The sequence below is a fragment of the Tenrec ecaudatus genome, unplaced genomic scaffold (assembly GCF_050624435.1).
Source record: "Tenrec ecaudatus isolate mTenEca1 unplaced genomic scaffold, mTenEca1.hap1 Scaffold_539, whole genome shotgun sequence".
Classification (NCBI taxonomy): domain Eukaryota; kingdom Metazoa; phylum Chordata; class Mammalia; order Afrosoricida; family Tenrecidae; genus Tenrec; species Tenrec ecaudatus.
In genome coordinates this window covers 1,339,424-1,365,370 of record NW_027459453.1, presented here as the reverse complement: position 1 = coordinate 1,365,370, position 25,947 = coordinate 1,339,424, and the positions used below count along the sequence as shown (strand labels likewise).

The 25,947-nt window shown below is 36.9% G+C and overlaps 1 pseudogene; it reads left to right on the top strand.

Moving 5' to 3' along the window:
• The first annotated feature begins 19,538 nt into the window (after positions 1-19,538).
• Positions 19,539-21,004, top strand: LOC142436670 (ribosome biogenesis protein BRX1 homolog pseudogene; annotated as a pseudogene).
• The last annotated feature ends 4,943 nt before the right edge of the window (positions 21,005-25,947 follow it).

Here is a 25,947-nt window from a genome sequence, read left to right as displayed (position 1 = left end):
ATTTAACCTCTAAACCTGTAGATGTAAATCCTGTTTGGAGACAAGGAATCATTTGTTATGCTAATTATACTATACTCCCAGAATCAGCCATCAAGTTGATTCCGACTCAGTGAAAGCCTATAGGACAGAGTAGAACTCCCCCTTTGGGTTTAAGAGACTGCACATTTTCGCAGATGCAGACGCATTCATTTTTCTCCCGTGGAACTGTTGGGTTCAAACCGCTGACCCACTAAGCCACCAGAGCTCCTGAAGATGAAAATAGAAAGGAGGAAATGATCCAAAAAGAAAGCAGGAAAATATGTTTCTCTGGAGACAGAGGGGAATCAAAATCCATATCCAACTGATATTGTGCAGATAAACATGGCCTAAGGGGGAGAAAAAGTAACTCAGCATTACTGAAACTCAAATTATAGACATGCCACTTCTCTCTGCAGAGCAATATGCTACAGAGAAATGCCAATGTCCACATGAAGTCACACTTCTTGCAGCTTCTCACACCTACTTGCTTGGCAAAAAGTTTTAAAAGTTGAAAATATGCATTTTTGCAGAAGGTGTAAGAAACCTTTTTTCCACTGTTATCTAAATGTAAAATAGTTTTGTTTGGGGAGACAATATCTTTGAAACATTAGCATGTAAAATCATTGACCAAGTCACCCCACTTTAGGAATCTATATTTGAGAAATAATCAAACACACGCAGTGATATTTTCACCAGGACGCTCTTTGTCACACTGCATGTGATTAAGAGAAAGACTTTGAAAACATCTTGCGGAAAAACCATTAGGGTGTGGTTAAATACATCATGGCATTTTAGACTTTATTGTTGTGAAAAATATTTGTTTAAACTTAACCTAATATATTATATGCTTCTCCTAAAATTAAATATATATGTGCATATCAATTTTAATCAACTTATCTGTACCTGTGTAAATTTAAATAATGACCAAAAATTTTAACAATAATTTCCTTACTAGAAGAATGCAATGTAAAAAAATGTAATTTGTAAAGTCATATGCTTCATTTACTTAATCATTTTTTGAAATGTTGAAAGAGTAGTAAATTAAATTGTTTTAAGGTTTACAGATAGGTAAACATATCCATAGGAGTAAAAGTTTATTTTTTGCAAGGAAAAGTATATCCTGCGAATACTTGTAGGAATCAGAACATAGTGTTTTCATAGAAGAGACTTGGGAAACTTCTAGCAGCACTAGGATATCTCAGATGAAAAATTGAATAATGTGTAGCCTTCAAGGTGTGTGAGAATAGAGTGATTTAATTTTTTCCCACTAAAGTTGAGATTTGGGGAGAAAAGTAGGATCAGCGACATGAGTGGCTGATTACATATAAATACAAAGTAAGTACAAAGTTATTGCTACGAGAGTTCCAGTTGATTCACATGCATGATATATTCCAAATTAAATATTTAAATATGTCTGTGATCAGTGTGTGACTGCAGGCAAGTTCTCTCAGTAATGTGTTTATCTTAGCCTCATTAGAGTACCTTAAAAAAAATCCAATCGGCTAGTGGGTGGAATAGGGGGGAGGGGAAGGGAAAAAAAGTCCAATCAAAACTGACTTTTGAAGGCATCTACTGACCAGTAAAATACAAGTCATCTTAGGGGGTCATGCCGTTGTTTTCTGTTATTCCAAAGGGATAATTTTGACAGATTTTCTTGAGGTACAGAGTACCCAGTAAGTTTTGGTGATTCCTGGAACTTAATATGAAGTTTTAAGAAAACTGTACACCTAAATTAGTGAAAAAATGGCCAGAAGTAACCAGACACATGTCCATCTTAATGGTGCCCCTGCTCGTTCTTTAGGAGTAGCAAGGGCTCTCCTTAGAGAAATTCACTGGGAAACCACATCCTAGCTGTCCCATATCCCTAACTGTGTTGAGACTCTCCTTTTGCGCTGACCTTCGAGTTCACTATGCCTGCTGTCCTTTTGCAAGGCCTGGTTGCTCCTAAGAGCATTTCCAGAGTATGAAATCTCACCATCCTGTCTTCGAAGGAGCATTCTGATTGTACTTAGGCAATATAGATTTGTTTGCTCTTTGGGCAGACAATGGTACTTTCAATATTCTTCGCCAACACCATAATTCCACACATCATTCAGTCTTCATTATCCCTTGCCCAACTTTTTGATAGATGTGAGGTGACTGGAAATACCATAACTTGGGTCAGATGTACTTTGGTGCTCAGAGTGAGAGCCTTCCTGTTCCAGACTGAAAAACAGGCTTGTGCAGCAGATTTCTCCAGTGCAACGCACTGTTTGACTCCCTGTTGCTGCTTCCAGAGCATTGAAAGTGAATATGAGCAGAATGAAATCCTGAGCACTTCATTTTTTCCCCATTTATCATGATGCTGACTTTCATCCAGTGGTGAACATATTTGGTTTTGGTTTTTGACATTGAGTTGCAATCCACACCGCAAGCTGAGCTCCTTGGTATTGTGTCTCAGCGAATCTTTCCAGTCCTTCTTACTTTCAACAAGCGAGTGTGTTATCTTCAAATGACAGCTTGTTAATAAGACTTTCTCCCACACTGATTCTAGTCTTATTGATATCCAGCTTCTCAGATTATTCAGCAGGCATGAATATGTAGGGTGAAAGGCTATAACCCGGACATGCTACTTTCCTGTTTTTAAGCTACACCGCATTCCCCTTTTCTGTTTGAATACTGCCTCTTGTCCACATACAGGTTATGCGGGGGCACAATGAAGAGTTCTGGAATTCCCATTCTTCTCAAGGCTATCCATTGTTTGTTATGAGCCACTCAGACAAATGTATCTACATAGTTAATCAACCACAAGTCAGCCTCTTTTTGATATTCTCTGTTTTCAGCCACAATGAAATTGCTCTCAGCAATAATATCTTTCATTTTGCGTCCTTTTCTCAATCCAGCTTGAATTTCTGGCAATGTACTAATGCAACCATGGTTGAATTGTTTCTGCACAAGTTTACTTGTGTGCAATATTGATTATATTGTTCAATAATGTCTCCACTCTTTTGGGTCGCCTTTCTCTGGAATAGACACATATATGAATAGCTTCCAATTGGTTAGCCAAATTCCTTGGCAAGGAAGCGTGAGGGTTTCCAAGGCTTCAACAGTTTATTAAAACATGTCAGTTGGTAGTCTATCCATTCCAGGAGCCTTATTTGTCACTGATGACTTCCGGAAGCTTAGACTTCTTTCTATACCATTGGTTCTTGATCACATGCCATCTCTTGAAAGGATTGAATATCCATCAGTTATTTTTGGTGCACTAACTGTGTGTTTCTTCCATCATAATGTGTGCCTCCTGTATTGTTGTAAGACAAGGCGGGCTACTTCTTTAAAGATTTAAAGTCTCAGAAACCCAAAGAGGCAGTTATATTCTATCTATAGGATTACTGTCAGTTGGAATTTACATGATGGAAAGAAGGCTTGGGGTTTTTTTATGTTTAATATTTTGTCCATATAATCTTTTAATATTCTAACTACAGACTTTAATTGTTTGCCTTCAGTTCTATCAGATTAACATCATACATGTATATAGAACATCCTACCTAACAACACCACAATATACATTCTTCTCTAGAATACATGGAACATTCTCCAGAAAGGAGCTTAATTTAGGCCACAATGCAAGCCTTGAGAAATTCTTAAAAATAGGAAAACAACATAGCATCTTTTCAGCTCACAGTGTTATAAAATTAAAAGTAAACAATTGGAAGATTGAGGGTAGTGGGAGTAAAATACATGGAAACTGAATAACAACTTGCTTAAAAACTGGGTAATAGAAGAAATGAAAATTTAAGATTTACTGAATCAGGTGATAGTGAAAATACAACATATCAGAATGTTTTGGGATCACAACAAAAAGAGTGCTCAGAGGCAATTTAAAGCAATGAGTACCACATCGAATGAATAAAATCAACATCGTAACCCAATATCTACAACAATTAGGATAAGAACAGCAAAATAGGCCTATAATTACTGAAAGAAAAAGAAGTTTAGAACAGAAATAAATGAAACAGCAAAGCATCAATAAAACAAGCTGTTGACTGTGTCACTGGGGCTCCAAACACTCCAGAAGAGCTGCCTCAGATGGAACTTGGTCTCTCTATGAATGGATGAGAGGAGTGAAGAAAACGGAGGATGCATGGAAACAATTGAGTCCATTGTAATGATAAATCATAGACAACCTCTGTGGCCCTAAGAGGAGAAGAACTACATGGTACTGGAATACTAGAAACAACTGTTCTGAAAGAGATCTCAAAATCATAACGAGAAGCCTTACTGGTGGTGCAGAGAGTAGTGGAACCCAAGACTACGGCCCTTAGTCACCTTCCACGTCTGGAAATGAACTTACCTCCGTGGCTCAGTATTTTAGCCAAGCGGTTGTGAGGTCAATAAGGAGAACACTGACCCTAAAGAGATATGCACACCTTAAATAAGCCACCACTTGTAGTGAAAAGGGCAGCGGCAGAGTTCAAAAGGGTGAGAAAAAAAGGAATTGAAACGGGAAATATGAAAGTGGGGTAAATGATGTTACATTATTGAAATTAATGCTATGTACCAAAACATTAATAAATTCTTTGATGGAAAACTGGTGTGCTTTTATATCTGCCCAATTTATAATAAATTATAAAGTAATAAATTAGCCTAATATAGATAATTTAATGTTGAAAGAGTCATTTTCTGTGTTTCCACTCAAATATTAAAAGGTACCTTTTAAGGAATCTGATAGATATTTTGTTTGCTTGTTTATTTTTTGAATGAATGGCAAAAAACAAAACTAAGCTATCTCTCAAGGGTAAAATAATTGTTCAAAGACTGTTTGTCTCATTCCTATTTCCCTACTTGTTTTCCAAGCACTTTTTCACTTTTATGATTAATGATTTAAGGGATATAAAATAAATTGTTTTTCAATTAAAAATCCCATTTCATTATGTTTAATATAAGCCAATGGCCTAAACACCACAGAAATATAAATATAAAGCTCCTCTTTGGTAGTCAGAAAATTTCTACCATTCTTTTTCCTCTTTAAAATTATATTGTTAGTCCTCTGTCCCCAAAGAATTTGATCTTGCAGTCATATGCCAAATAACATCTACTCAGAACATCTGACACATGTACATGTACTAGTGCAGAGTGCAAAAATCCAATTGAAGAATGGTACGTAGAGAACACAACGCTTCCCACAGGTAAGACAAGGGGAATCTAATTCCTCTTGGGTACAAGGGATCGCACTGCCCGGTCAAAATATAAAACTAAAATATGTATGCCTGGCTAGGCATAATAACCATTTATATTAATGGTACGGTTTGTTCTATTTTTAAATGTACAAAGTAACAAATATGTTTCAACTCATAGGCAGCAACATGCAATATCATGTAAGAGCACAACTCTCAAGAGTTTTAGCATTATCTCTCTGCAATTTTCCTTAGAAAATATTTCCATGATGTGCTTCATGGCTCCCGAGGAAGACAGAATCGCTGACACTGTTAGCAGCTACATACAAAGGAAAGGTAGAAATATTGATTCAGAAGTGAAGCAAGGTTACGAACAAGAGTAAAGTGGGAAATGAGTGAATGTTATCGCTCACGATTTAGGCTTGTCCCACATGGCAATTAGGATACTCAGAAAAGGAAAAGAAATGCTCTACATTGTAAAAGATTGGCTCCACTGAAAGCAACAGGGCTAATGAATGTGCCGGGGGATCTATAGTAGATATGGACAAACTGCTAATAATATAATTTGAAAATGAAACATAAAGCGAATCCCTCTCGGCACACTCACGATCACCACTAAGCGCTAACATATTCCAGAGCCAGGCCCGGACTATTAGCTCGTGCAACATCGAAATCATCAGAAACCAAACCTGCCATTGAGTTGATGCAGAAGGACTAGGTAGAGATGACTTGGGAGTTTCCGTTTTGTCACTTCTGATGGGCATAGGAAGGCCCCGAGGCCTCTGGCAGAGTGGCTGGTGATTTCCAACCGTGCCCTTCTGGTTAGCAGCCCAACCACTATGCCACCAAGGCTCCTATGTAAATCATATAACCTCTTAGTTCTCAGAACACTATCTTGAATATTGTTCTTGGAAGTCTTTTATTGACCCCCTATCACATTTTCATCAGTAAAATATGTATGTAACGTTTATTTTTACTTTGCAAATAATTATGGACCCATCAAGTACAGTGAGTTTCCTTTTGAATCGGTGCAGGGCCAGTGGTGCTACCTTCCGTTGTACACAGTCGTTAGGAGTTAGAACTGATTCAACAACACCTTACAGCAACAAAATTACTTTTAGTATCTAATCCATCAAAAACATATCGAAATCATTATAATTAGAAACATAAAGTAATATTTAATTGCGAAATTGATTTCTTAATGAGATGGTGATGCCTTTTTAGCAATTCATGTATATATTTATAGAAAATAGTTATTTTCATCTATTTTAAGAAAACAAAATGACTTCTGTAGGCGAGTCAGTTGGTCATAGAGCAGCCCCATATTTGGCAGGGTGTAATATTTATGGAAGAAGCCGGCCACATCTTTCCTCTGTGGAGTAACTTGTGGGTTCAAACAGCCAATCTTTCATTTAGTCGTTGAGCATTTAACCAGGAATGCTTACTTCTATCATTAATGAAGGGAAATTAATAGCCAAAAGAAGAGTATGTTAAGGTATGTTAAGTGACGGCTAAGAGCTGAATTTTCAAATGTATTGTTAAATATATTATTTACAATAGAATCTAAAATACATTTCTGTAAAATTTCCCATTCTAATATCAAACCTATAGAGTAGCTTCATTGACCTCCAAGTTTATGGTTACTGCAGTTTCGAGATCATGGTATAGCAAGAGGACATAATTGACAGTGGTATTCCATGAGGAAGTTGCTACGAACGGAGTTAGTAACATCATAGACTTGAACATGTGTGCATCAATGGGCCAAAAAAGGATAATAAATGTAGTAACATCAAATGATAAATAGAGCCTCATAACTGAACGTAAGGGCTTAATAAGCATGTGGAGAAATCAGAACCTTCCTCTATTACTGAGGGGAATGCAAAAATGGTATAGCCCCTGTGGAAAAGTCACTTGTTCTTGTCCAAGATTTTGTCTTACCAGGCCCAAATCTCCCAGGATCAAAGTGAGTAAACGGAGTTAAACCACCTCCATTGTCTCTCCAGAAAAGAAGTATCGGTCGCAGAGAAGCTGCATTCATCATTTACGTAGCTCATGACACCAACAAAGGGGCAACAGAGAATATCAATTATGGATTAACCAACCTGTTCTCATCATTAATAAATTTCCTGAAAGGTTCGTAATTGTGTGTGCTAATATTTGCAATCCCTAGAAAGAAAATAAACTGTGAGAGAAACTACTCTGTAGTTATTACTTCTTTATCCTCTTTTAATATAAAATCCTTTGAAGTCTACAGTAAAAGCATCAGAATCTAAAGATATCAAGAGGTAAAATGTGAGAGTAAAGCCCGATAAAACTTTAATAAAAGAGGAAGGAATGACTTAGTTTGGATGTGAAATGAGTTTCCTGTGCAGACACTGTTCTAGATCCGGGTCAGCTGATATGCCATATGCAGTTCCTTCAGAAGGCACCCAGGGATCTGAAGTAAAATTGAAAATGAAAATGAAACGAACATCATTTCCTTTAATGGATACTATTCAGATAGTACTAGTTTCATTTGTTTGTGAAAATATACTTATGGCTCTTGAATAATTTGTAAATTGCTGTGAGGAACAGGAGTGGCTTCTCCATCTCAAAAGGTTGCTGATTCCTGCTCCAGATACTTGAGACAGAGCAATGAATGATAGAGAAAACTGCCAAGCTCAGATGGAGTTTGTATTCTAGGAGGGGCAGGAAAGGGAGGAGGAAGACAGAATACACATATGTATATGCATACATATTTATATACATGTACATATATGCACATGTATGTGTTTGTGATAAGGACAATGGAAAGACCACAATAAAACCAGCTAAGGAAGACTGGATATCATGGGAGTGGGCACATGGTCTCACATACATTTAAGTAGCGATACAAAAAAAGTGAGCAAGCAAACCTTATATCTCTCCAGAAAAAGCACATGATAGGTAGTGGACTAGGAAGAGTAAAGATTCTTCGGGAGCTTCGTTGGCATGTGTAAGTTCACATGACGGCAGCGAAATGAGAGCGAGCAGGAGTAGGAAGCAATGAGGTTAATGAAGTAGCAGGGACCGTCTTATCCCTTTCACCCTGAGTGATGAGTTTCACCACTGAAGGACTGTGAACAGAGGAAGGAAATAACCTTACTTCTCAAGAGGGTTATTTGTGTTTATTATACACATTGTTACAATAATATAAACAATACTTGATGATGGCTTGAAATAGAGTATAAATGATGGGGTGATGGACTTGGGTTAAGGATAGTATTTGAATGATGCAAGGTGAGAAATACAGCAGACAGAACAGGGGAAAGAAGAAGAAAGTAACAATTATAGATAAAGGTATAAATATACATATATAATGTAAATATATAAAGATATAAAAATAACTGTATCTGTCTATGTATGTATACATGTGTCAACTCAATAAATAAGCAGATGAACTTTGGGCCTCTACTTAAACCTTACCTCAGTATGAGAATGATTTATTCTAATAATGTGACAATGTGTGATACTCACCTTCCCAACACGATCGCTGAAGACAAAGCAGGTGCATAAGCAAATGTAGTGAAGAAAGCTGATGGTGCCCGGCTATCAAAAGATATAGTGCCTGGGACCTTAAAGGCTTGAAGATAAACAAGTGGCTATCTATCTGAGAAGTAGCAAAGTCCACATGGAAGAAGCACACCAGCCTGTGTGATCATGAGGTGTCAATGGGAATGGGTATCAGATGTTCAAAAGCAAGCTATCAAATTGAAGGGAAGAGCATGGACAAAGTTGAGACCCAAAACCCACCTCTAAGATAATTAGATAGTACTTCATAGAAGGGCCACACGGTAGGAATGTTAAATCTAGGGAGCAGGATAACACTGATGAAACACATAACTATCCTCTAATTCTGTAACATTTCTTCCCCTTACTATTATGGTCTTTGATTTGCCTCATTAAACTTGTAGGCCTGCATATGTTCATCTGTACAATTAAGAGCGCTCCATGCATGAAAGCTAAGTAGATAACCCTTCTGTAACAGTAATGAGAGTAAAGATTCCCTGAGTGTCTGGAAGACTGGCGAGGGGGGTGGGAGGGATAATTGGGATCTGATAGTAATGATGACTGTATAACCCCACTTGAGGAGAAGGAATAACAGAATTGCTGGTCAATGGATTCACTGGATGGTGTAAGATACAGCAAATAATAATATGTAATAAAACAGGGTCTCTGGGGGTAGGGTGGGGAAGGGGGAATAAAGGGAAGCTGATATCAAAGAGTTTAAGAAGAAAGAAAAATATATTGAAACTGATCGTGGTAGCATTTGTACAATTATGCTTATTTTAATTGAAATATGGATTGTTCCAATATCTGTAAGAGCTCCCAAGCTTCTTTTTTTAAAAGGAAAATATAAAAAATTTAATCTATGCAATTTGAAGTATGGAGTTGTCATTTACTATGATGAGAAAGGCTACAGAAAGAGTAGATTTGGAGATAATTTTAGGAATTTTATTTTGGACATATTACATTTAAATACCTATGAGATTTCTAAGTGGAACTGTTGAAAAGTTAGATATGTAAGTCCTGAATTCAGAGGAGGCATCTGGGATGAAGATACACATGTGAGAATCATTAGCATGGATAGGACATATGGAGAGCCTCCAGAGAAGGTTGCAGATACAAACAGAACACGAGGAATGAGGTCTAAGTGATTAGGAGCAAAAATCAAGGACAATGACAGGGATCAGCCAGTGAGACCATAGGGAAGAAACAAAAGCAACTGGTGTCCTGGAATCCAAACGAAGAATTCCACATTGGAAGAATTTCACTATAGATTAAACTGTGCCAAATAGCACAGGATTTGGAATTGCCTGTTACAGTTATGTGAAAATCATTGGTCACCTTCTGAAAGGCCTGTGTCAGTAGAATCTTGGGGCAAAAACCTAGAGTAAAGAGAGAAATTGAAGCATTTGAAGAAAATGGCAACATGTGAGTTCATGTGCACATAGTCAGACATATTAATCTATAGTAAGGATTCTAGAATACTGAAACCAATGATTACTAAAAATACAGGGTTATGGTTTTTACTTTTACCTATTGAATCAGAATCTATGAGACTGGAGCTAGAAAATATATTTGTGGTCATTTTAATATTAATCCAAAAATGAGAAAAATCTTGTGCTTAGAGAGAATTAAAATAAATTAGTAAAACCAAAAATGTCTCCAGAACCCCATTTCACTGGTATATATCAGTGAAATATATCAACCTTTTAATGAAGACTATCACCAGTTCTACACAACTTTCCAAATTATAGGGGCAATGGGAACACTTCTCTGTTCATCTTATGATGCCAACATTCCCCTGCTAGCAAACGAGCAAAGAGTTCAAGAGAACTGAAACAGATAAACAGACCTCATGAACATAAATACAAACACTCTCAGAAATATCCATATACCAATTTCAGCAATATATAAACTGACGAATAGGAAAGTCAGGTGGAGTGCATCAGAGAATGCAAATGCAGTTCAACATTCAGAAATCAATCAATAGAATACATCTGATTAGCAGCCTTAAAGAAAACAGCAGATGATTCGATCAATTAGTGCAGAGCAGCCTTTTTTTAAATTCAACAGGCATTCTAGATAAAAATTCTTAATAAAATAGGAACATATAACAATTCCCTTAGCCTGATAAGAGTTATATACAAAAATCTGTAGCTAACATTGTATTTAATGATGCAAACCTAAATGCTTCATCCCAAAAGTTGGGGAAAGGATAAGAATTTCTACTTTAATCAGCCCTAGACAGAAAATATGGCAAAGAAAGGAAGGAGAAATTTTTTTTAAAAAACATAAAAACACAGCAGGAGGCATAAAACCAACCCTTTTCAGAGGTGAAATATTTTTAATGTAAAAATATCTCAAAGAATCTACAAAGGACCTGTTAGAACTGGTGTTTAGCAAAGTTACAGGCCACATGATCAATTAAAAGAATGTATTTTTATGAACTAGTAATAATGAATTGGAATAAAAAATATCAAAATTAGTTCATGTAAAATATCTAAAACAACAAAATAGGAAATAATAATTACGATAATAAACCATGTATAGAGTCTGTATTCTCAGAATTATATAATACTAATTCAATAAATCAATGAAGAGACATCTAATGTTTTAATATCAAAAGTTTCAACCAATAATCATGTCAATTCTCCAAAAATTGACCTATAGAATTAAAACAATACCAATCAAAATTCCAGAAGACTGTTTTCTGGATATGAGTAAGCTCATTATAATATATGTTTGGAAAGGGGAAGGATCCTGAAGAGTCAAAGCAAGTGTGACAAATGAGAATAAAGCAGGAGGAATTATTTCACTTAATTGTAAGACTTCCTACATAGCCAGTGTAATTAAGATGACATGTTGCAGACACAGAGAAAGATATCAAGATCAATAAAGAACCCAGAAACAGAATGCTATAAAAATGACTAATTGATTTTGACAGATGTTGGAAAATATTTAATAGTTAAATAATGGATTGAAATGAAAATGTATAAAAACAGTACTAGGATAATGGGCCATTGAATTAGAAGAAAATAGTAACATCAACAAAAAAGAAGAATCTTGCCCTAAACCTCATACACAGTGCAAAAAAACAACTCAAAATGGAGCGGAGAAGTAAATAGAAACTATAAAACTATGAAAATTTTAATAGGAAAAAAATAGGAGAAGTAGCTCATGACACAAGATGTTCTTAGAGATTACAGGTAAATAACAGGGGGGAAATGGTCCAGGCTTGAATCACGTGCATTGTTCATAGAAAAGGTGAATCACTAGGCTTAGTTCACGGGGTGAGCTACTCTTCTGACAGTAGCCACTGACGTCAGAAATGCCAGCGGCACTACCCAATAGCAAAGACCCTGAACATACAGATGAAAGGGAACGAGGAGAGAGCATTTCTCCAAAGGAAACAGTCATTTTCCCCAGAGGTATTAAGAAGAAAAATCAATAGAAGCCTAGTGATACCTCTTCATATTTTTTAAAATGTTACATGGTGTTACAACCTATTTCAGAGATTAATAAACAGCGAAATCTTCTCCACTCCTAAATTCATATAATTTTGAGTCTCTACAATTCAACACTTTGATAACCTCTTTGCAATTTTACCATCCAGTAGCCAATTTACTTTGCTTTAATAAGACATATTACCAAAATACTGTACTTTCAAAGCCATAGATGCTCTCGCCCTCTCCCTCATTGCACCATGTTAAATAATGATATACATTTTCAATCTATCTATGGTGGATGTTAGAATATGGCAGCTGTATTTGTTTTGCACGATGTAAAGTGAATGATAACATCTCACAGGCTGATTTATTTCCTTCTTTTCTAGCCGCAATGCTCTTACGGTGCTATTTCAGCTTAAAAATATGGATATTGAAGCCCCAGCTGTTTCAACTCTGGAGACTAGTTCTTCCTAGGAACCAACACGTTACTTAAAATAGAAAGAAAAATACAAGACTACTTTGCAGGAGGGCTACCTAAACCTAATAAACACCCAAAAAGAAAGAAAAACACGTAAATTGGTTTTTTTTTAACATTGCAAGATTTCTTTTGGTAGGAACAAAATACGGGCATTCCCATGAAAATAACAAAATCGATTAAAGCAGGGATTCTTATTAGTGTTGTCCTTGTTATTCTCACAGACACAAAAAGACCTCATCCAAAGTTCAATTATATTTGTGGCATAACCAGTAGGTAAAGCAAATTATATATATCAAGCTAAATGTTTAGGATGTGAAGTAACAGACATTTCTTTTTAAAAATTGTTGTGTTTTATGGTTTTTTTTAACTTTAAAAGAAAATAACAGATTTTATCTCCATTAAGAAAATAATGCATGCAGAGGTTGAAGCAGTGATTTATACTGTGACATAATCTGTTTTTGACACAAAAAGTACTTGTCAAAAATGAGAGACAAAAAAGCAATATGCTAAGTGTTTTCAGGGGAGCAAGGAATAACTGGATTTATCAGTCGATAATACCTCTGACATAAATAATTATTGAAAAGTGACAGCTACATGATGTGATTTAGGTGCTCCAACCTCCTGCAACTAACGAGACCAGAAATATCCATTTTGTGTTTCGGAGTCATTTTGCTGTAACGTAATTGAACTCGTAGTCATTGCAACAAGTGCTATAGTAATTGCATTAGTAATGGGCCAGTCATATCGTGAATAACTTCCTTCATTGAATACTTGTGTTCACTGTGTAGCTGGTGCTCTGACTCAAAATGGGGTTCAATTTGGCAGTAGAGAAGCATAGATTTAATCCTTAATCTTCCATCTGTCTCGTATGAATAATTTTATTTTTCTGAATACAAAAAAGGAAAAGAAAAACCATGAGGTTAAATAATGATATGGAGTGTTAACTGGTCACGATTGACAAAAAAAATGGTGGAAGATTAATTTTGGAAGATGTGATGTAGTTGAGAGTCTGCAGGAAGGCAGTGTACTTTCATAAAAACCAAAGATCAATGTCTGTTTCTTATGGCTCTAGGAAAAAACAATGTCTTCTCAAAATATTTTTCTCAGAAGACACAAACTGCTTTGAGACTTCAAAAACTCACATTTACACATTTTTAACTGTTTCACTCTGGTGCAAACTATGGATTTTCATACTCCAAGTTCATTTTTACATGATAGTGTGAACTAGGAATTCAAAGAGGTGGCTGGTGACTTCTTACTTTTATAAGACCACCCTGCCCACCCAACTACCAACAAAAAACCCCTAGTAGTTTGTTGAATTTATTATCCTAAAGATTTGATTTTATGCTAATATTCTGTCTTCATTTTAGTAAGGGATTTAAGGTACCTCTCTAATGCACTTAATGCTGCTATAGCATGAAGAACAAGTGTAGACAGATATCTGCTCATTGTTGTATAATCACGTGATTCGTTTTGCATGTTCAAAATTGGCTAGATGCTAACTAAACCCAATACCCTCTTGGAGCACAAACTCTAGTTCATTTTCCTTTCTCCCTCAGAGTTAGGAACGATGTGTCTGAGTTCTAGCCAATGTAATACAGAGAATTAAAGGATGCTACCGTCAGGGCCAAATCCCATTCTTTCTGTACCTTCCCTTATGACGGAACAATGTCTGATTGCTAGAGGAAGGAATAGCCAGGATACATGGAGGCCTAGCTGAATCCACAAATACGCTTGAGGAAGTCTGCTCATATGGCGTGCTGCGGAGCAACAAGCTCTTCTTGTATTAAACAAATGTAGAGTGAGAATGTCTCTAATTCACTAGCGTAAAGTCGTGTTAGCTACTACATGCCTCACTCTAAAGGCGAGTTAATGTACTTATTAAGTTTAGCTTGGTCCTCTGGTGATCTACCTGAGAAGAGCTTGCCCTTGTTTCTGCTCCTCGTGGGCGTGAACCTCTCTGCACACACATATGGAATAGACTGGGCCCTAGCTGAGAGTCTGGTGAGGAGCCTGGATTAGAACTGAAAGCAGAGCCATCAGCTGCGCCCGTCTGAAGTCATGTAAACCTGACTGAAACGGAAGATCTGTAAACAAGAAGAGAGCATCCTTGTGCTGAATCGTGACATTTGGAGGTGGTTTGCCAAATGCAACAATGTAGCAATAGTGGGGTGATACAGAGAATCCTAATGTAGTGTGGTTAAGAGTACAGATTGTGAATGCAACCCGTTTTCTGTCCAATCTCTACCATTCACCGGTTACGTTTTATGGGAGCAAGTTATTTAAGCTATGCTTCAGTCATCTTAATCATAAAATGAGACAATAATAGAATTTATCTCAAAAATCGAATATGTCAAAGTTCCTACAACAGTAGCTAGCACACAGTTACTACGTTACTAGTGTGTTTGATAAATAAAATAAACCAATCAATGTGTTGAGAAAGCACTTCTATCAAGAACGTAACCACGTTATGAAGTTGTCTTATTCGAGCCCGAGAAATGTGTCCAAAGTGTGATTCTTGATTGTTGACAATAAGTGGCCTTGGAGAGAATGTTAAGCACAATTGCAATGTGCATAGGACTCCACAAGCAAGCTAAAATTAGTTTGGAAAATAACTAGAACTGTTATCCCTCTACCTGTAATTTTTGCTTCTTCTTCTTGAGTATAATTAAACCACATTTTTAGGTCTCCCTGGTAAAAAACATGGCCATTTCTACATTGGCTTCTTCGGCCGGTCGGTTCTTGGTGTGGGTTTGGCAAACGTGCTTCCCTGCTGGAGGAGAGCAACTCTAATTAATTTAGGGTTCTTAATGTAGGAGGGTGACTCTGGTAAGGTCAAGGCTAACAATTCTGTTTCAAATCAAATATAACCTCTGCACCAGGAAGGAAGTGTTTCATTCCTGTAATTTCTATTCTATCTTGAGAAAATCATTCAGTAAGCAACTTCAGATCTTAATTCTCCATTACTTACTGAAAAGTTTTGTTTGCCGCTTAGGAAGCAATGTCCAAAACACTTCTCAGAAAAGATGCTTACCCAAAAGAAACTTTAGAATTATGTATGTCCACCCTGCAGCCATGCAGGCAGGGGAAGTTCTCATGATTGAAGGCCAAATGTACCCAATGCAATGATCACTTTGTAAAAAGAAAAAAACAGCAACAAAAAAAAAAACACTTTAGAAACTGTGTATAATCTTCCAATCAGATACACTATCACCCAATTTTGTAACTATTACTTAAATATCTACCAACTGTTGAATTTTTATTAAAACTCCATATATAAACACTGTGAATTGTCTCCCCCTTGTCTCAGTTAAGAATCCTCTGTAAATTGACGCCTCTCTCAATAAAAGCTCTTTTCTTTTCATTTCAATCAGACTCTCCCAGTTTTTTCTAAGACACTGTAGTCAAAGCCAGTATAATAAAATGTTTAAGGGTTATGTTTGTTCAATTATTCCTTCAGATGAGTCAAAATCCTGTTTTTTAATTCTGGATTTAAAAACCTAGGTTTTAACAACCTAGGACTTGGACCCTGGCCCAGACACTGGATTTCACTTTTCTCATCAATGACATAGAACCAATAATAGTGCTTAGGAACCCCGATGCTATCATGGTAAAGTAGTCTGATCTCTGCTGCTAACTGAAAGCTCGGTGGTTCAGCCCACCAGAGGCTCCGTAGAAGAAAAGACCAGCTGTTCTGTTCCCATAAAGGTTACAGCCCAGGAGGGTGGCACAGTTTTACTCTCACATGACTCTGTAAGTCAGAATCATCAGTACGCAATAGTATTTAGCTCCAAAAAGTTCTTTCCAGAACTGTTAGCTGCTGTATAGAAAATATTTTCATACAGTATGTAATTTACACTTGTAATTTACTATAAATCGAAACAGATTAATTATTATTAATTTGGGCAAACAATTTTATGATCTATAAGGTCAGTTTTAGCGTACTGTAGTTTGTAACTTCAAAGTATTATTTATGCAAATTCACCAAAAGGTAACCTTCTTTGTTTGATTTAGGCAAAGTGGATTTTTAAAAAAGAGAATGTAAAACCAACAAAAAACAAAACTGTAATATTTCTCTCCTGAAATACCACAAATTTCTTCAGCTTTTATGGTCATATTTTATTGGCATATCATTATAATATAAATCATAAAAAGGATTCTTTTCATTATGTCTATGTTATCTTCTATTTTATTCTTATGTAAATGTCTCTACCTTGTATTTGTTAACAATATTTATGTTATTAATCAAAAGAGCCCTCAAGTCACATTTATTTCAATAGCCAATTAATTTTAAAAGTACTGGGTGTGGATTATTTGAACCAGTAAGCCACAGTGTTTTGATCTTTTACATGAAAATAACTGTAATGCCCCAGCTTGACTGAGAAAAGATATAAAAAGAATGATTGCTATAAATCAGAAAACATTCATGACTTGCTGGAGGTGTAACAACTGTTGATTTAAAGTTTGCATCTTTGATAACATGATGCTGCTGGGAAGATAACATCTTTTTGACAAAGCGGTGAACATAAAAATTACAAGGATTTACTCAATATTTAGATATTTTCTCTGTATCACTTACAGGAATAAACTATTGTATGCACTTACACCAAAATTGAATTATACTATACCTCATCAAGAAATTTTACAATAAATTCAGTATTTCCTTGTTACAGAGGTATACTGCAGATGTGTCACATCACAAATACAAATAACTTAAATAACCCTCAGTTTAGAGAAATGGTCTACTATCGTTATGTACAAGTAGTTTCTACTATTGCAATACAAACACAGAATCTAGCACACACCTGGGGTATTATTCATTCTCTTCTATTATCAGCTGGAAGTCAGTGATTGAAAAATTAGGTGACAAAACAGAAAAGGTATTGCATTGACTGGGGAAGAAAACACATCTCAAAAGTTAAATTTTGAAAATGTATACAAGAGAATAACGTTACCAAGCAGTATGAAATAATAATAGTGTTTTTATGTATCTAAAAGTTGCTGCATTATGTACCTATCCTTCACTGTTGACTCACAAACTAGGAAATTTTATGCTGAAGTTTTGTGTTTCTCATATATCAGTGAAGTGCACACAGAACATCATCAAGGAAGAGCCATAGAATAAAATTCCAATCCTCTATTCAGAGTAAAACTAAGAGGTCAAAAGGGAAATAGAGAGCCCAGGAAAAGAAACTCAATGTTCTGACATTCTGAGAGAGAGATGAACAGTTATATAGAAAAGTGGGGTAAGAAGAAGGTGAGCGCGATGGCAGGATTAGGGATTATGTATAGGAAAACAGCAAATTGAACAGTGCAAGGTTAGCTAATCCACCCTCCAACCTAGAAAGTGATCCTCTGAAACATCTCCCTGGATAACCGTGCTGAGGCATGCTGCTCAAATACTCCTGCAAGACCACTCTGGCAAACACACATTTTGTTGCAAATAGCATCCTTGACTCCTCCATTGTTGGCTATTCAGGTTCTAAATGTTCCAGGAATGTCAGAAGGCTCCAAACAGCAGGCAGTACACTTCTGAAGGCAAAATAGAAAACAAAGTAGATAGTAGTCAAAAAGTAAATAGGTAGCTAAATAGTAATCAATGAAGCCTCGATTCAGACTCAGGTGAGTTATTTCAATCATGCCAATCACCCCAGTTTTGAGAAACTATCACACAGTAATATTGAGAATGACACAAGTAGTGATATAATATGTCTCTTCCATTAAACGAAACTCATTTTGCTTCCTTTTTTCCTGTGATTTTCACTTAACTTATTAACAGTTTTGCTTTTTATTGAATATTTTAAAAATATTTTTTTCTCTTTACCCAAGACTTTCTTGCAATATCATTGTGCTACATACGCACTCCACTGCCCTACCCAATTGGAATATATTTTAATACTCAAATATATTTTTAATACTCAAATAAAATTATTTGAATTTTATTAAAATTAATACTCAATAATTAAAATTAATACTCAAATAAAATTATTTGAATCCCAAGCCAGGTGCTCAGGAAATTCCAAACCCCAGTTGCCTTACCTCCTAAGAACTAGATTGAGGTTGCCTACATTCCTTCTAGATAACGCTCACCCTGTAGTTTTATCCTGCGTTTCTGCCTTCATTCCTCAAGCTGTGTGTGCAAAAAAAAGTTATTGAAGGTTTCAAAAGAACAGAAAGCAGCTTTAAGTTGAACATCAGACATCATGGTTCATTAAGGGATGTTTTCAACAAATATTTAGTAGGCATCTACCGTGTGCCATCATTGTTCAAAACCATGGAGAAACGGTAGTAAACACAACAGATGAAACTCCCTGCTTTAATCAAGCTTGCAGTTTCATGAGGGAGACAGATAATAAGCAAAGTACACAAGCAAAATGTATAAATTATAGAATGATAGGTGTTATTAAAAGAGACTCTGTGGAAGAAAACAGATTTATATGAGACAGCGGGAAAGAAGATTGACTGAAGGTATTATTTTGGTAATAGAATCAAGAAAATAAGGGGGGAACCTAGATATATGCTGATAAAGTATGTCTTAGAAATAAGAAAAAAAAGACTTTGATATAGGTGTTCCCCCTTGAACTTGAGCTAGGCCTTCCCCTTGGAAGTTAGTGTTCTGGTAAGGAAGATGATAGGACTATGGTTCTTAATACCTCCTTCCCAGAATTTCTCTCAGGTAGCAGATGAGCAACTCAGAAATTATTTTTATTTCATTAGAAAATAATGGTGGTTCTCTTTATTATAACGGAATATTATAATATTCAAAATTCTGTCTTAGAGTCTAGCTCGGTATAACTGAAAATTATTACATACATACATACACATACACAAAACCAATCTTTGTTACAACACACAAATCCAATTCCAACCTCTGGTTATAAGATCATAGCCAATTAGAGTTGTGTTAGGGCTAGGATGAGGGTGAGGGTTAGGGTTAGGGTTAGGTTAGGGATTAAAACAAGATCATAACCATCTGCCCTCACTTTGACTCTCTAGTTGTACTCCAATTGTCCACCGCCCTTGAACTCTTTAATAGAAGTGGTGCCTCCTCACTCAGAACGATTCCAGCATCTTAATTGTGAACAATGTGTTTACATTGAACCAAATTCAAAACAAAAAAAGAGTGATAAAAATAAAAACACAGAAATAATTCATCTGATGGACTAATGGATCATGTAAACATTCTAAGACCAAAACACGTAGATGGTGCATGTTTGTTGACCACTATCAACTGCTCTGAGCAGCATCACAGTAGGATGTCATGAACATGACGAGTGGAAAATGTGGAACATAATTCAAAAGCATTAAAAAGATCATATTAGATGGCATGGAAACCTGGTCATCCAAGCCAAGACATGAAAATGGAACCAAAAAGATGTCCCATCACCGGCTAAGCAGCATGACACTGCAAAGGAGGCACAAGAGGAATACATAGACCATATCCCAGGCCCTGTCAGCAAGGGCAAGTGGAAGAATAAGGATCAAGTTCTCATCTATTCTTCCAGAGGAGTAAATTTCAGAACAAGATGCTTAATGCAAGATTTAAGAATGGTGATGCCTCGTTCAAAAGCAGATACTAAAATAGATCATAAAGATAAGTTATTCGTGATTAATGAGGCCTACTAAATGAAAAACTAATAAGTGCATCTATTTTGAGGCCAAGAAAAAGCAGCATCTTTATATGTGGCTTTCAAATTCACCTCACGGACCATCTGCTAAATTCCTTGTTCAGAATAATCATACCCTAGCTGAACTCAAGTTGACTGGAAGCTGTTTGCAGGTTTCTCGGCCCCTTTTGTGTCTTGACCCTGTATTGGATGAATCCCACAGGATACTTTGTTAAAAGACTGCTAAATTCAGATCTTCTGGATGCCCCACTGTCGCCCCAGCTGACCTCCTTGTCAGCCCTTTATGAATCATGTGTTTGCTTTCAGCATTGTGGATAATCGGTTATGGGTGCAGAATTTCCAGATTATAGAGGAAGATGCTGCTCTGGTAGAGATAGGGAACGTTTTGTCTTAAACTTTATCCAGATTTTCCAGGGAAGGCTCAGAGCACCAACTTCATAGGAAAACCCTATTCAGTCACCAAACACGCAGCCGTATCAAGAAATCCATCACAGCTGCAAAATACAAAGCACGACAGCAAGGGAGGAGGTGCAGAAACGGAGAAAGAAAGAGCCCACGACTGAGCTGCCCATGGTCCCCTGCAGATGTGCTCAACCCCCAGCCGAGGAAAAGTCCATCAAAATTGAGTGGGTGAAATCAGAGCCCCGGGTGGGATTGAAAACCAGGAAGAAAAAGATCTACAAAAGGCAACGAAAAATGCCACAGAAGATGAGCAGTGGGGGTGCGAAAGGAGTCCAGTTGTTTTGTATTTAATTTACATTCAGAGTGTTAATATTTCCATTATCCAGAGCTGTGTAACTCATGCAATTTTAAAGAAAAAAATGAAATACCAGAATCATTTTGTATGGATTTAATGGTGTCGGTATGTTTCTAAATAAAATGGTATCACAACTCAAAAACAAACAAACAGGTTAACCTCTTGGAAAGATCAGGTGGGATCCCCACGAAAGCTTCAGCTCTGAGTCTGAACAGGGGATATGGGATACATGATGAAATACTGAGGGGATTGGAGTGGATTATTTTAATCATAAGGTGTATGACTCATTGTATGTAAAACTATGACCATCTCTGTAAACCTTCACCTAATTCACAGTAATTTTTAATAAAAAAGTTAAAAATATTCTATTCAGAATATTCAAAAGTAACCCCAAAGCCTTACGTTCTTAGTGGTGACAACATTCCAATCATAATAAACTGGGTTCCTGGAGGTACTGTTTGCATTGTCTAGACATAAAAACAAAGCGAACAGAAAAGCATGGGTCTGGTTTGATGAGACCAAAAGAGTGAAGGGGAGAAGAGATCTCCCGGGCCACGTCTAACTCCCGTTGGGGGCTTTCCGAAGTGTTGTACAGCAGCAGCAGACTGTCATCAGCTGGAAGGTCCTCAAAAGGAATAGGGAGAGGTGTTTTTGGGTAAGGAAAAGATGGTACCCATCCCATGGTGTGCACCACCTCCACAACTTCTTCTAGGCCAGTAGGCTGAAATAGCCGCGTCATTTACATAAGAAGGAAAAGAAGGAAGTGAATAAATGCTGAAAAGAGTCACAACTCTCTGGAATATCAAAGACTCAGATTAGTGCTAGGGGACATCACATTGGTTCCAGCGCATGGAAACATTATGGACAGAAGACGGAAACACTGCCAGGGTCAGGCTGCATTCACAATCACTTCTATGAGTCATCCCAGTGATGCAGCCTCGGTGTGGTGCCAATGCAGGGTCATGAGGCCCTGGCTTCTCAAAGCAGGGTGGGTCATCATGACACGGATGGAGAAAAGGCTTACAGGAGCAAAGCCTTTGGGACTTGGACTTGCTGATGGGCTCTGACCCAAAATGAGAAGGAAGCACCGCAAATGCCATTGGTCATCATCAGAACTTGGAATGCATAGACTACGACGCTAGGAAATTCAGAAGTTGTGAAAAATGAAAGGAAACACATAAAGATTGATGGTCTAGGCTTTAGTGAGCTGAAATGGACTGGTATTAGCCATTTTGAATGAAAAAATCTTATGAATTATGATGCTGGGAATGATAGATTCAAGAGGAATGGTGTCTGATTTATTGTCAAAAAGGACATTTCACTGCTGTTTGTGATAGCATAATATCTATCCAAATGCAAGTTAATAAGTCAATATACTATATATACTTCAGTATAAGCTGACCCGAATATCAGCCGAGGCACCTAATTTTACCACAAAAATGGCATTAAAATGTGCCGAAAAACTCCACTTATACACAAATATTTATGATAATTATTATTCAAATTTATACACCAATCACTAATGCTACTGATGCAGAAATTAAAGATTTCTACCAACTCTTCATTCTGAACTTGGTTAATTATGCAATCAAGATGCATTGATTATTATTGGAAATTGGATCACAAAAGTTAGAAGCCGAGAAGAAGGAACAGTATAGAAATGATGCTAGAGATTGCATTAGAGACTTTTGCAAGACCAATGCAAATATATTTTTTTCAAAGCAAATACCATTGTTCAATATAAAAAGTGACTGTCCACATAGACTTCTCCATATGGAATATGTAGGAAACAAAATTGATTCCATCTGTAAGAAGAAACAAGGAGGAAGCTCAATATTAGCAGGTAAGCCAGACCAGGGAATGACTGTAAAACAGGACATCATTTGTTTATATGTAATTTGACTGTGAAGCAGAAATTAAACAAGTCCACCAGAGCCAAAATAGGACTTGAGTAGATCCCACCTGAGAATATCGCAAGGACAGATTTGATACATTGAACACAACATGAACGATGAGACCTGAGTTGCTGAGACAACATCAAGAACATCATTCATCATCGTGCCTATCTATCTCCTGGAGGGTTTGTGCTCTTTCATTGCACTATTCTTTACCAAGCATGGTGTTCGTTTCCAAAGACTGCTCACCCCTGATGATATAACCAAAGTATGGGAGGTGAAGCCTTGTCACTCGCACATCCAAGGAGTATTCTGACTGGACTTCCTCCAAAAGAGATCCGAGGGTTCTTATAGGACTGCATATTACGCTCAATATGCTTCACCAACACTATAATTCAAAGCCAGGAATTCTGCTCTGAGTTTTCTTCATTGCCTGATTTTCAGCTGGGTATAAATCAATGAAAATATAATGACTTTGTGAGTCAGGAGCACTTTAGTCCTCAAGGTGATTTACTTATTTCGTTTAACATGTAAAGAGGACTTCTGCAGCAGATTTGCGCAAAGCAATATTGTAGTTGACTTCTTGACTACTGCTTCCATGGGTGTTGATTGTGGAGTCAAGTAAAAACATCTTTGTCAACTTCAAAAAAATAAAAGAAAACAACATCATTCATGAAGAAAGCAAAAGATCATTAAAAGCATAGGAAAGAAGAAAAGATCAAAGTGAATGTCAGAAGAGACTCTGAAATTTGCTCTTAATCCTAGAGTAGCTAAAGCAAATGGGGGCGGGGCTTAGAAAGTCAAAGAGTTAAACAGAACATTTCAAATGGCAGATTGAGAAGACAAAGTAAAATATTATAATGAAATATACAAAATGAATAACACATTCAGCATATCTTAAATGGAAAGAACTCAAGAAAAAAAATCAAGCCTCAAGATGAAATTCTAAAAGATTCTATGGCCAAAATATTGAGTGATACAGTCGCTGTACCAAAAAGAACTAGTTGACACGCAACCATTTCAAGAGGTAGCATATAAACAAGAATCAAAGTTACTAGAGAAAGAAGTTCAAGCTACACTGAGAGCCTTAACCAAAAACAAGGCTCCAGGATAGTCAATAGAATAGCAATTAAAATGTTTCAACAAGCTCACGAAGCATAGAAGCACTCACTGGTCTATGCCAGGAAATTTAGTAAACAGCTACTTGGTCAACTGACTGGAAGAGATCCATATTTGTACCCATTCCAAAGAAAGGCGACATGCTCATATTATAGAACCAGATCATTGATATAACATACAAGTAAAATTTTGCTGAATATCGTCCAACAACAGTTGCAGCAGAATATCAACAGGGAGCTTCAGGTCCAACTTGGAAGAGATCATGTAACGAGTAATATCATTGCTGATATCAGATGAATCTTGGATGAAATGAGAGATTTCCAAAAAGATGTTTACTTGCGTTTTATTGACTATGGAAAGGCGTTCAACTATTTAGATCTCAACAAACTAAGGATAGACTTAAAAAGAATAGGAATTCCAGAGCACTTTGTCATGCGCCTGTGGAACTTGTACCTGGATCAAGGAGCTCTTTTACAAACAGATCAAGAGAATACCGCATAACTAAAAGTGAGGATAGATGTGCATTGGGGTTGTGTCCACCAGCCATATTTACTCAATTTGTATGCTAAGCAAATCATCAGAGGAGCTGGATTACAGGAAGAAGGCGGTGGCTTATTAACAATCTGTGATGTACAGATGACACCACTTTGCTTGCTGAAAGTGAGGAGCACTTGCTGATGAAGATCAAGTCAGCCTTCAGTAGGGATTACAATTCAATGTGAAGAAGACCAAACTCCTCATGATGGGACCAATAGGTAGCATCATGATAAATAAAGAAAAGGTTGTCTAGAATTTTATCTTGCTTGAATCTGCAAACAATGCTCATGGAAACAGCAATTAAGAAATCAAAGGACACGTGCATTAGGTCAATCTGCTGCACAAAACCTCTTTAAAGTGTTGCAAAGCAAGGGTGTTACTTTGTGGACTAAGGTGCGCCTGACTCATGTCATATTTTCAGTCATCTCATATAATAGTGAAAGTTTGGTGTTCAATAAGGAAGACCAAAGAATAAACATTGGATATGAATTATGATGCTGGCAAAGATTGAAAGTGGCAAAAGAACAAAGAGATTTATCATGGAAGAAGTAGAGCCAGAACTCTCCTTAGAGGCAAGGATGATTAAACTTTGTCTCAAGTACGTTAGACAAGTTGTCAGGAGAGACCAGTTCCCAGAGAACAGCCCGTCTCCTAAAGTAGAGGGCCAGTGAAAAAGAAGGCCTTGCTCAAGATGGATCAACACAGTGGCTGCAACAGCAGGTTCAAGTGTAAGAACAATTATGAGCATGGTGCAAGACGAGGCAGTGTTTTGTTCGGATTTATGTAGCAAAGAGTTGGAACTGGCGATTTTGATTTCAGGTTCTCATCCATATAGTTCAATTTTCAAAAATTGTATGTTGAGCATAGAGTTTGAAAAAGTATACGGAAATAACAAAACCCCAACCACATCTGTTCCGGTTTTAAACCACGCAGTATCCCTCTGGGCTGTCTTATCCACTGGCAATGTCCGTGCATAGAGTATTATAGACGCTGATGCAGGAGGACAGGTTTGACCCCATTTGACTCAAAATGTATCACTGGTATTACAAAATTCTATCATATGATCTCCAACATTGTTTCCATCACCACAGCCATCTTTTCCAAACTCAAAATCATCTTTTTATCCAAATTTCTAACCACTAGTAATTGACAATACATCTTGATAGCACATCTCATCAAATTGAGAATGCAGAACACGGTCAAACTCTTTAAGTCCCTCATCTTTGGCATTAGTGGCCAAAGTGTACATTTGAATAATAGTCATATTAGTTGGTCTTCCTTGAAGACGTCTGGTCATTATCCTACCTCTGCTCATCTTGTACTTCAATTACTGTTGCCACCAGTGCTGTGAAGTCAGCTCCAACTCAGAGAAGGAAATCTCACAGCCC